This window comes from Zingiber officinale, chromosome 3B, assembly GCF_018446385.1.
Source record: "Zingiber officinale cultivar Zhangliang chromosome 3B, Zo_v1.1, whole genome shotgun sequence".
Classification (NCBI taxonomy): domain Eukaryota; kingdom Viridiplantae; phylum Streptophyta; class Magnoliopsida; order Zingiberales; family Zingiberaceae; genus Zingiber; species Zingiber officinale.
In genome coordinates, this window is record NC_055991.1 from 35,720,952 (window position 1) to 35,731,420 (window position 10,469).

A 10,469-nucleotide genomic window follows, 5' to 3' on the forward strand; every position below is an offset into this window, starting at 1 on the left:
ATGGGTGGTGGTGTGTGCAGTACATGTAACTGGCGATGGACTCAACCATAGTGGAGCCGACAATCGCACAGCATGCAAACATGATGCATGATACTAAGCATGGCAATCTCATGAATAGCATAGCAAGATCCATACATAAATAAAAGGTGTACCACAAGTCAATGTATCAGATGGAAGGTACACAAACAGATAGGGTATCAAATAAACCCTAGGTCCTGAACATGATGTATCATATGGTTGGGTCACTACCGAAAGCATGTATAGTCAGGTCAATAATAACATGCAGTGCATAATAAATAAACAAACAACATGTAACAGATCATGTAGTGACCAACCGAATCAAAAGGATAACACAATCATTGCTATATGTTAAACAATTTATTATGCATATCAAAAGACATAAGTCAAAGTACCCGCCTCCGACAAAAGAAAGGTCCAATTCCGACTCCGAGATACTCGTCTCGCGTCAAAGTCCTGTATCAATACGACATACAGGTTTAGCTAATTATATACAATTTAATTAGCTAAATCGAATCCCTGAAATCTAACTTAAATACAAACCCAAATTTATAAACCTCAATTGGATCATCAATTAACTTATCCAAATGGAATACAACAAATACATTTATAAATCTAATATCAACTAATCAACTGATACTATCCATTACTATTAATGAAATTCAATGTAGAATGGAATCACCTCTAAACTCACCTAAAAATCTGGATGTATCACTTTTAAATCCAAGGTCGAAGAATTTCCAATTGACACAGCTGAAAACCTGGCTGCTGGAAATCCAAAAACAATTAGCACATGATCCAACTACAAAAGATGGTTGCTACTGGAATTAGAACAAGTGACCTCACTGCTAGGGCACGGGTTAAAGGCTTCAGCAGTAGGGAACTAGGCCCAGGTGAGCAAGCAACGATCTAGGGTTCGGCTGGCCGGTAATAGAGCGAACGACGGCGGCACTGTGCAGAGAAACAGCGGCGGCAGTACACCCAACTAGGGCACTGTGGTCGGCTGAAAGAAAAATCATGCAGTTGAATTAGGCACAGAAAGGAACCCCAAAACTTGAGTTGCTACTGCTAACCGAAGACTTACCTAATCTTCTGAATTCCGGCAATCTAGGGCAGAGACAAAAAAAATGGGGGTGCTGGTTCTTCCTGCCGGCGAGTTCTTGTGGCTAGCTGGTCGGCAATGTCAGTGCTAGGGTTCGGACACAGAAAGAAGAGAAACCCGGTGGTGGCGTCGGCGCTAGGCTCGGGTGCCGGCACAGAAAATCGGCCGTGAACTCACACCAGGGCAGAGGAAGAAAGGGTGATGCACGGTGATCGGCGCTAGGGCACCGGGGGGGTTTGCGGCGCTGCTCCGTGCATCACCGGCGGCTAGGGCATAGGCCGGATTTGGCTCGGCTGAGGCTTCGCGCGGGCACAGGCACAGAGAGGAGAAAGAAATCGGCTCTGCGGCGGAAGAGCAGTGGCGTCGGGCAGAATAAATGAAGAAGAGGAGAACCGCTGGGCCGGCGGTTAGGGCACGAAGGAGATCGGGCGTGGGGAAGAAGGGCGGCTCGGGTGCGCGAGGGAGAGGGAAAAAGGAACGGCGAAAAATATAAGAAAAAGAAAAAAGAAAAAGGGAAAAGAAATTAAAACTTTTCCTCAATAAAACAGGGTAACCTAAACAGGCTTTTCCGGCCCCATTTTTATCCCCGTTAACTCGTCCGTACAAGCTCCGGAAAATTCCCGAAAATTTTCCAAAAATTCCGGAAAATTCCCTTATTAATATTCGCCTATTTTCGATATTTTACATTCTCCCCCACTAATAAAAATTTGGTCCCCAAATTTCGTTATCTACCATCAGCAAACACTAACAACAGGTATAGAGTATTAATGCTGAACGGTAAATAAATCACATACCTCATGTAAAAAGATGGGGGTATCGAGCTCGGATAGTATCCTCGAGCTCCCAAGTAGCCTCCTCGTCTGAATGATGCTGTCATCTGACTTTAACCAGCCGGATAGTCTTGTTCCGCAACTGATGCTCTTTCCGGTCGAGTATCCGTACCGGAATCTCCTCATAGGTAATGTCAGGCTGAACTGGAACTGGAATATCTGCCAGCACATGCGTCGGGTCGGGCACGTATCTCCGTAGCATAGATACGTGGAATACATCGTGGACGCCTGCCAGGGACGGTGGTAGTGCTAGCCGGTAAGCTACTGCTCCGATCCTCTCCAAGATCTCAAAAGGACCAATATACCGCGGGGCTAGCTTACCTCTGATGCCAAATCTCTTCACCCCTTTCGTGGGTGAAACTCGTAGAAATACATGGTCACCAACAGAGAACTCTAGTGGTCTGCGTCTCCGATCAGCATAACTCTTCTGGCGGTCCTGCGCCTCTGACATCCTCCGTCTGATAGTACGGACCAACTCTGCATCCTGCTGAACTCTATGAGGTCCCAACAACTGGGCCTCTCCAACCTCATCCCAAAGGATGGGTGTCCGACAAGGTCTACCATACAACGCTTCAAACGGTGCCATCTGGATAGCCGAATGAAAGCTGTTGTTGTAAGCAAACTCTACCAACGGCAGATGGTCCTCCCAACTGCCTCCGAAATCCATAACACATTACCTCAGCAGATCCTCTAGAGTGCAGAATGGTCCGCTCATTGTCCATACATGCATGGATGGAAGGCGATCTTGAAGCGGGCTGTGTGCCCAAGGCCTCTGCGAGACTACTGCCGAAACGAGACGTAAACCATGGATCTCTATCCGAAATAATACTCAACGGAACACCATGTAGTCTGATGATCTCTCGGCAATACAGATCTGCCAATCGATCCAGGGAATCAGTCCTCCGGATCGCTAAGAAATGCGCGGATTTGGTTAATCGATCAACGATTACCCAAATCGCATCATGGCCTCGTCGTGTCCTCGGCAATCCTACCACAAAGTCCATGGTAATGTGATCCCACTTCCACTCAGGAATAGGAATCCGCTGAAGTAATCCTGCAGGTCTCTGATGCTCAGCCTTCACCTGCTGACAGACAAGACATCTAGCTACGAAATCCGCGATGTCTTTCTTCATACCGTTCCACCAGTAGGAACGTCTCAAGTCTCGATACATACGGGTCCCGCCTGGATGGATCGCAAATCGAGAGCGGTGTGCCTCCTGAAGTAGCTCCTGTAAGACCGGATGAGACTGAGGTACGCATAATCTGCCTCGGAAGTATATAACACCCTCCACGTCTCGTGTAAACTCGGTCTGCTGCCCGGAAGCTATCTGACTGCCAATGAACTGACAATGCTGATCACCAGCCTGAGCCTCTCGGATCTTCGTCCTGATCGACGACTGAGCAACCATGGTAACCAAAATACCCTGCTCTGTAGATCCCTGCTCCTCCAAGTCTAACTCAGAAAAACTCTGAATCAAGTCCGTGACTGAAGTCCGGTGGCAAGCCAAAGTCGCTCTGGACTTCCTGCTGAGTGCATCGGCAACCACATTAGCTTTCCCTGGGTGGTAGCTAATGGTACAATCGTAGTCCTTCAGGAACTCCATCCATCTCCTCTGTCGGAGATTAAGCTCCTTCTGAGTGAAAATATAATTGAGACTCTTATGATCAGTAAGAATCTCAAATGTGATGCCATATAAGTGATGTCGCCATAGCTTCAGAGCAAAAATGATGGCAGCTAACTCCAAGTCATGAACTGGGTAGTTCTTCTCATGCTCCTTCAACTGATGAGAAGCATAAGAGACTACTCTGCCGTGCTGCATCAGAACAGCGGCCAAACCCTGAAGAGAAGTGTCGGTGTAGAGTACAAATCCATCCTCTCCAGAAGGTAAAACCAAAACTGGAGCCGACACTAATCTCCGCTTCAGCTCCTGAAAGCTGGTCTCGCAATCCTCAGTCCACGTAAACTTCACGCCCTTCCTGGTAAGGCGTGTTAGCGGCATAGCAATACGCGAGAAACCCTCGACAAAACGTCGGTAATATCCGGCCAATCCCAGAAAACTGCGGATCTCCTGTACTGACTTCGGCTGCTACCAACCGGTGACAGCCTCGATCTTCTGAGGATCAACTGAAATACCTCTGCTAGAAACCACGTGTCCCAGAAAACCGACTGAGGATAACCAGAATGCACACTTGCTGAACTTCGCGTACAGCTGATGTCGTCTAAGAATCTCCAAAACTGTGCGAAGATGTTGTGCGTGCTCCTCCTCGGAATGCGAGTAGACCAATATGTCATCAATGAAAACGATAACAAACTGATCAAGATACTCCAGAAATATGTGGTTCATCAAATCCATAAACACCGCTGGAGCATTGGTAAGCCCAAATGGCATTACCAAAAACTCATAATGACCGTATCGAGTACGGAAAGCTGTCTTCTGAATATCTGAGTCTCCGACTCTCAGCTGATGATATCCGGATCGCAGATCAATCTTAGAATACACTGATGTACCTCTGAGCTGATCAAACAAATCCTCGATCCGTGGTAAAGGATATTTATTTCTGATGGTCACTGCATTCAGCTGTCTGTAGTCAATACATAACCTCATGGTGCCGTCCTTTTTCTTGACAAATAACACAGGAGAACCCCATGGAGAAACACTAGGGCGAATAAATCCCCTGTCTAAAAGCTCCTGGAGTTGAACCTTCAGCTTGTTCAACTCTTTTGGTGCCATTCGATAAGGAGCTTTCGATGCCGGTGCGGTTCCCGGAATCAACTCAATAGCGAACTCCACTGGCCTTCTGGGAGGCAAACCTGGCAGCTCCTCTGGAAATACATCTGGGTACTCCCGGACTACAGGAACGTCGGAGAGCTGCGAACTGCTGCTGTCCTCAGTACTGATCAAAGATAACAGAAAACCCTGACAGCCATGTGACAGCAACTTCTGAGCCTGTATCGCCGAAATGATCGATAAGTCGTCGTCTCTGATGCCAGTGAAATCCCACGAGGGTTGGTTCGGAGGCCGGAATGTGACCACCCTCGTCTGGCAATCAACTGTGGCATGATATGCTGACAAACAGTCCATGCCAAGAATAATATCAAAATCGACCATTTCTAATACTAAAAGATCCACTGTAAGTATTAGGTTGCCAAAATCTAACGGGCAACCTCGGACCTCCTGGGTGACATCCAATGAATCACCGGACGGTAGGGAGACGGTCAATTGCTGGGGTCTGAGAGTGGGTAATCTACCAACCTCCAGCAAAAAAGTGCGAGATATAAATGAATGCGAGCTACCAGTATCTATCAGTATATCTGCAGATAAGGCATAAATAGAAATCATACCGCGGAAAACGGATCCGTCGGCTCGCTGCGCATCCTCTCTGGTCATCGCATGAACACGTCCAGTCTCTGGCGGAGGAGGAGGAGGTATTGCCGGTATTTCGTGAAGCACATCTTTGGATCTTGCGAGAAGGCGAGAGGACGGCGATCTTGTTGGTGGGGTGAGTCTGCATCTTGACCTATGGTGAGGTGCATCGATACTACCCTGCGTCGGATAATAAAGTCCGGAGCAGAACTACGGGGTGCTGTAAAGCTGGAGTACTCTGTCCAAGCATACCAAATCTGCTGCGGTGAAGCACTTTCTTGGCCGAGCAAAGGTTGGGCTCTCGCCCTCCTCGATAAATCTGGGATTGGGTGTCCTCCATGATCCGTCCTCCGGAGTCATATCTTTGAGTCTTGCGGACAATCTCGGCTCTGGTGCCCAGGCGGTTTGCAATGAAAAGAACAGGCTGAAGTGACATGATCTCTGGACCCACATAAAGCGGTGAATGTCCTTTGGCGGGTTGTTCGGTTACTGGGAAGACCGGAAATGTCTGAAGAAGCGCCACGATTTACGAGGTTTACGTGATACCCCGGATGTACCTGATCGATCGACTCGCTGCTGTGGTGTAGTCTTAGGTACTAGATACATCCGGATGTCGACTCATTGCTTCCTTTTCCTATCGGAAAAACTCTCTTGGTGACTCAATAATGAGGGCTCGTCCAACATCTCCGTATAAGATGTGATACCAAGACCGACAAGTCTTAGTTGCAAATGTCCATCCATTGACAGGCTGCTGCATCGTGGCTGTCCTCAAGAACTAGCTCGGACAAAATCGTAATCTGTCAAACTCGCATTATACTCGGTCCATCGATTATTACAGCCATGAACTCGGAAATCCATCGACGAGCCATCGATAAGCTCGTGGAAAAAAGCGGCTCTCAAAGCCTCTCGATCGGCCCAGTGATGTTCTGCTCACCGATGATAGAACGCTGGGTAAGCCACCAAGTGTCGGCCGCGTCCCGTAAGTGAAAAGCAGCCAGCTTTGCTTTCTCCCACTCGGAGCAAGCAATATAAAAGAAAGTCCGCTCCATAGTCTTAATCCAAGACAAAGCCACACTCGGATCTCTGTCTCCTCGAAAGAGTGTGAATCGACTCTTCATCGATTCTGCCAATACTGGAATCCTGGCTCGTGCTGCGGCAAAGTCAGTGAGGTGTGTCGGAACGGCTGTCAGAACTGGCGGAAACACTGGAGCATAAACCGGAGGAGGTACTCCCGGTGCTGCTGGGTAACCGGGAGCATATGCTGTCGGTGGCACTGTAGGGTGAATGTAGGTGGCCTCGGCTGGAGATACAGTAGGCACTGGTACCGGATGTGAAGCAACCGGTATCCCCAATGCCGGAGCTGCTACGTACAAGATAAGTACTGGGGGCACAGGCGCCGCTGATGCCGGGTACACTGTAGGCCCAGGTGACGGTGGTGCCGAGTACGCAATAGACTGAGCTGGAGCTGGTGTCGGATATGCTAATGGTATCCCTGGTGGTACCGGAAATACAGGAGCAGTGGATACTGTCGGTGCAGCTGAGGTAGGCACCTCTAAAGGAGCCATCGGAGTCTGAAGGACCGCCGCACTCGCAGTATGCTGAGTCTGTCCCAGACCGACAGGCTCAGCCTCGGTAGGCATCTTTGGTATATCCAGAGATCCTGCAGTCCTCGCACGTGCTCGTCCAGCACCACGTCTCGCAGCAATACGCGTAGATCGCCTCATATCTGTTAAATTATATTACAGATATTACTACAGGTATAAACAATTACCAAAATGACACCATACCTAATTGCTGTCTGGAGATGTTCCGTCGCTGTCTAGCCCCCAAAATGACCTCGGAATTCCGTACGAGGAAAACAAACATCGGAAATCCATATAAATCCAAAACGGAAGTCCATAACAAAATCGAAACGGAAAATCCGTGCAACCCAAAATAACTGCCCAGACTAATCTGTCTCGCAACTAGGGCTAGTATAAAAATGTCCAAAATACTAAAAACAGGTATCACACCCTGCTCTGATACCAATAAATTGGTATCAGATAAATCTCAAAAATCCAACACACGGAAATCAAATAAATATCGCCAAACTTTGGCGCGCTGATACCCAATAAACTGATATCAGATTATTCAAAGTATCCATAATACGAAAACAAAGATCGTATAAATCCAGAACACACAGCAAGTATCGTTTACCTGCTCTGATACCACTAAATTGTCACGCCCCAGAGGAGTCTCTGTCCGAAGAAATTTCGGCAGCATCTCCCCTGTACGGCGGACAATATGAAACTTTCTACATATCACATATACATCAGCCACAGGCGGCTGGAATGATAACAAAAAAAAAATAAAAAAAAACAAACACCACGCAGTTTATAAAGATATTCAGCCTCTGGCTGTCACAACCACGCAGTTAATAATAGTAATCAATAACAATAGGACTCTGACTCAAAATCCACCCTACTCGACTACACTCGTAAAACTCAAATCCAACGAACTCACCTCTTCTGCCGTCCAGGCAGGCACGTAGTAGAATGAAATCCAATATCATATCAAAAATCCATCAAAAGGTGTCACTCCATACAATATCCATAGGAAAAATCCAAAGACAATACTAAAACAAAGTCTGATATAGAAAAAGGCCAAAATAAAACAAATAACGAACTAGTAGAGAACTGGCTCTATGTGCAGATGGGGGGCCAGCGACTGGAACTGCTCCGGACAGCCTCAACCTGAAAATATCAACAATGGAGGCGGGGTGAGTCCAACACTCAGCAGGTACAACTGATACGCATAATAAAACAAATAACAGACAACACTAATCATGCGTACAGTCTCCTGAATACGAGAAGGAATAAATGCAACTGAAACGAAACCAGGAGATAACTGTACTAACCGGAATCAAGGTACAAAGGTAACAGGTCGTCAGACCGAAGAAATCATAATCCTGTATGCATGTCAATCAAATGCATCCATACAAATGCAGCATATAAGTGCAGCAATCACAACAATAAAATGCAATAAATGCATATGGTGACCGTGCACTCGGACATCACTGCTCCTGACAGTGACTGACTGGACGGAATGCTGTCGGAGTACTCCTGTCCTCTGGCCCCAAATCATAAATGGGGGAGCTCAATGCTCTCATCTCCCGGTACACAATGACGGGGAGGAAAAATCTCTGCCGGCTACCACGCTGAGTCATCTGACCAACGGAGCCAAACAGAGTCCACCATCTGCCACAACGGAGCCAAACAGAGCGGAACTGACTGCCGGCTACCACGCTGAATCCTCAGACCAACGGAGCCAAACAGCAGAACCGCCACACACCTGTCTGATATACCACTAATCCATGGGTGGTGGTGTGTGCAGTACATGTAACTGGCGATGGACTCAACCATAGTGGAGCCGACAATCGCACAGCATGCAAACATGATGCATGATACTAAGCATGGCAATCTCATGAATAGCATAGCAAGATCCATACATAAATAAAAGGTGTACCACAAGTCAATGTATCAGATGGAAGGTACACAAACAGATAGGGTATCAAATAAACCCTAGGTCCTGAACATGATGTATCATATGGTTGGGTCACTACCGAAAGCATGTATAGTCAGGTCAATAATAACATGCAGTGCATAATAAATAAACAAACAACATGTAACAGATCATGTAGTGACCAACCGAATCAAAAGGATAACACAATCATTGCTATATGTTAAACAATTTATTATGCATATCAAAAGACATAAGTCAAAGTACCCGCCTCCGACAAAAGAAAGGTCCAATTCTGACTCCGAGATACTCGTCTCGCGTCAAAGTCCTGTATCAATACGACATACAGGTTTAGCTAATTATATACAATTTAATTAGCTAAATCGAATCCCTGAAATCTAACTTAAATACAAACCCAAATTTATAAACCTCAATTGGATCATCAATTAACTTATCCAAATGGAATACAACAAATACATTTATAAATCTAATATCAACTAATCAACTGATACTATCCATTACTATTAATGAAATTCAATGTAGAATGGAATCACCTCTAAACTCACCTAAAAATATGGATGTATCACTTTTAAATCCAAGGTCGAAGAATTTCCAATTGACACAGCTGAAAACCTGGCTGCTGGAAATCCAAAAACAATTAGCACATGATCCAACTACAAAAGATGGTTGCTACTGGAATTAGAACAAGTGACCTCACTGCTAGGGCACGGGTTAAAGGCTTCAGCAGTAGGGAACTAGGCCCAGGTGAGCAAGCAATGATCTAGGGTTCGGCTGGCAGGTAATAGAGCGAACGACGGCGGCACTGTGCAGAGAAACAGCGGCGGCAGTACACCCAACTAGGGCACTGTGGTCGGCTGAAAGAAAAATCATGCAGTTGAATTAGGCACAGAAAGGAACCCCAAAACTTGAGTTGCTACTGCTAACCGAAGACTTACCTAATCTTCTGAATTCCGGCAATCTAGGGCAGAGACAAAAAAAATGGGGGTGCTGGTTCTTCCTGCCGGCGAGTTCTTGTGGCTAGCTGGTCGACAATGTCAGTGCTAGGGTTCGGACACAGAAAGAAGAGAAACCCGGTGGCGGCGTCAGCGCTAGGCTCGGGTGCCAGCACATAAAATCGGCCGTGAACTCACACCAGGGCAGAGGAAGAAAGGGTGATGCACGGTGATCGGCGCTAGGGCACCGGGGGGGTTTGCGGCGCTGCTCCGTGCGTCACCGGCGGCTAGGGCATAGGCCCGAGTTGGCTCGGCTGAGGCTTCGCGCGTGCACAGGCACAGAGAGGAGAAATAAATCGGCTCTGTGGCGGAAGAGCAGTGGCGTCGGGCAGAAGAAATGAAGAAGAGGAGAACCGCTGGGCCGGCGGTTAGGGCACGGAGGAGATCGGCCGTGGGGAAGAAGGGCGGCTCGGGTGCTCGAGGGAGAGGGAAAAAGGAACGGCGAAAAATATAAGAAAAAGAAAAAAGAAAAAGGGAAAAGAAATTAAAACTTTTCCTCAATAAAACAGGGTAACCTAAACAGGCTTTTCCGTCCCCATTTTTTATCCCCGTTAACTCGTCCGTACAAGCTCCGGAAAATTCTCGAAAAATTTCCAAAAATTCCGGAAATTTCCCTTATTAATATTCGCCTATTTTCGGTATT

The 10,469-nt window shown here is 47.0% G+C and overlaps 1 long non-coding RNA gene across 1 annotated transcript; it reads right to left on the reverse strand.

Moving 5' to 3' along the window:
- Window positions 1-711: 711 nt before the first annotated feature.
- LOC121968203 lies at window positions 712-1,224 on the reverse strand. Its single transcript, XR_006107997.1, has 3 exons — window positions 1,103-1,224; window positions 860-1,021; window positions 712-783 (listed from the first exon to the last, which is right to left on the reverse strand). It is a non-coding gene; the product is annotated as an uncharacterized LOC121968203 (long non-coding RNA).
- Window positions 1,225-10,469: the final 9,245 nt, after the last annotated feature.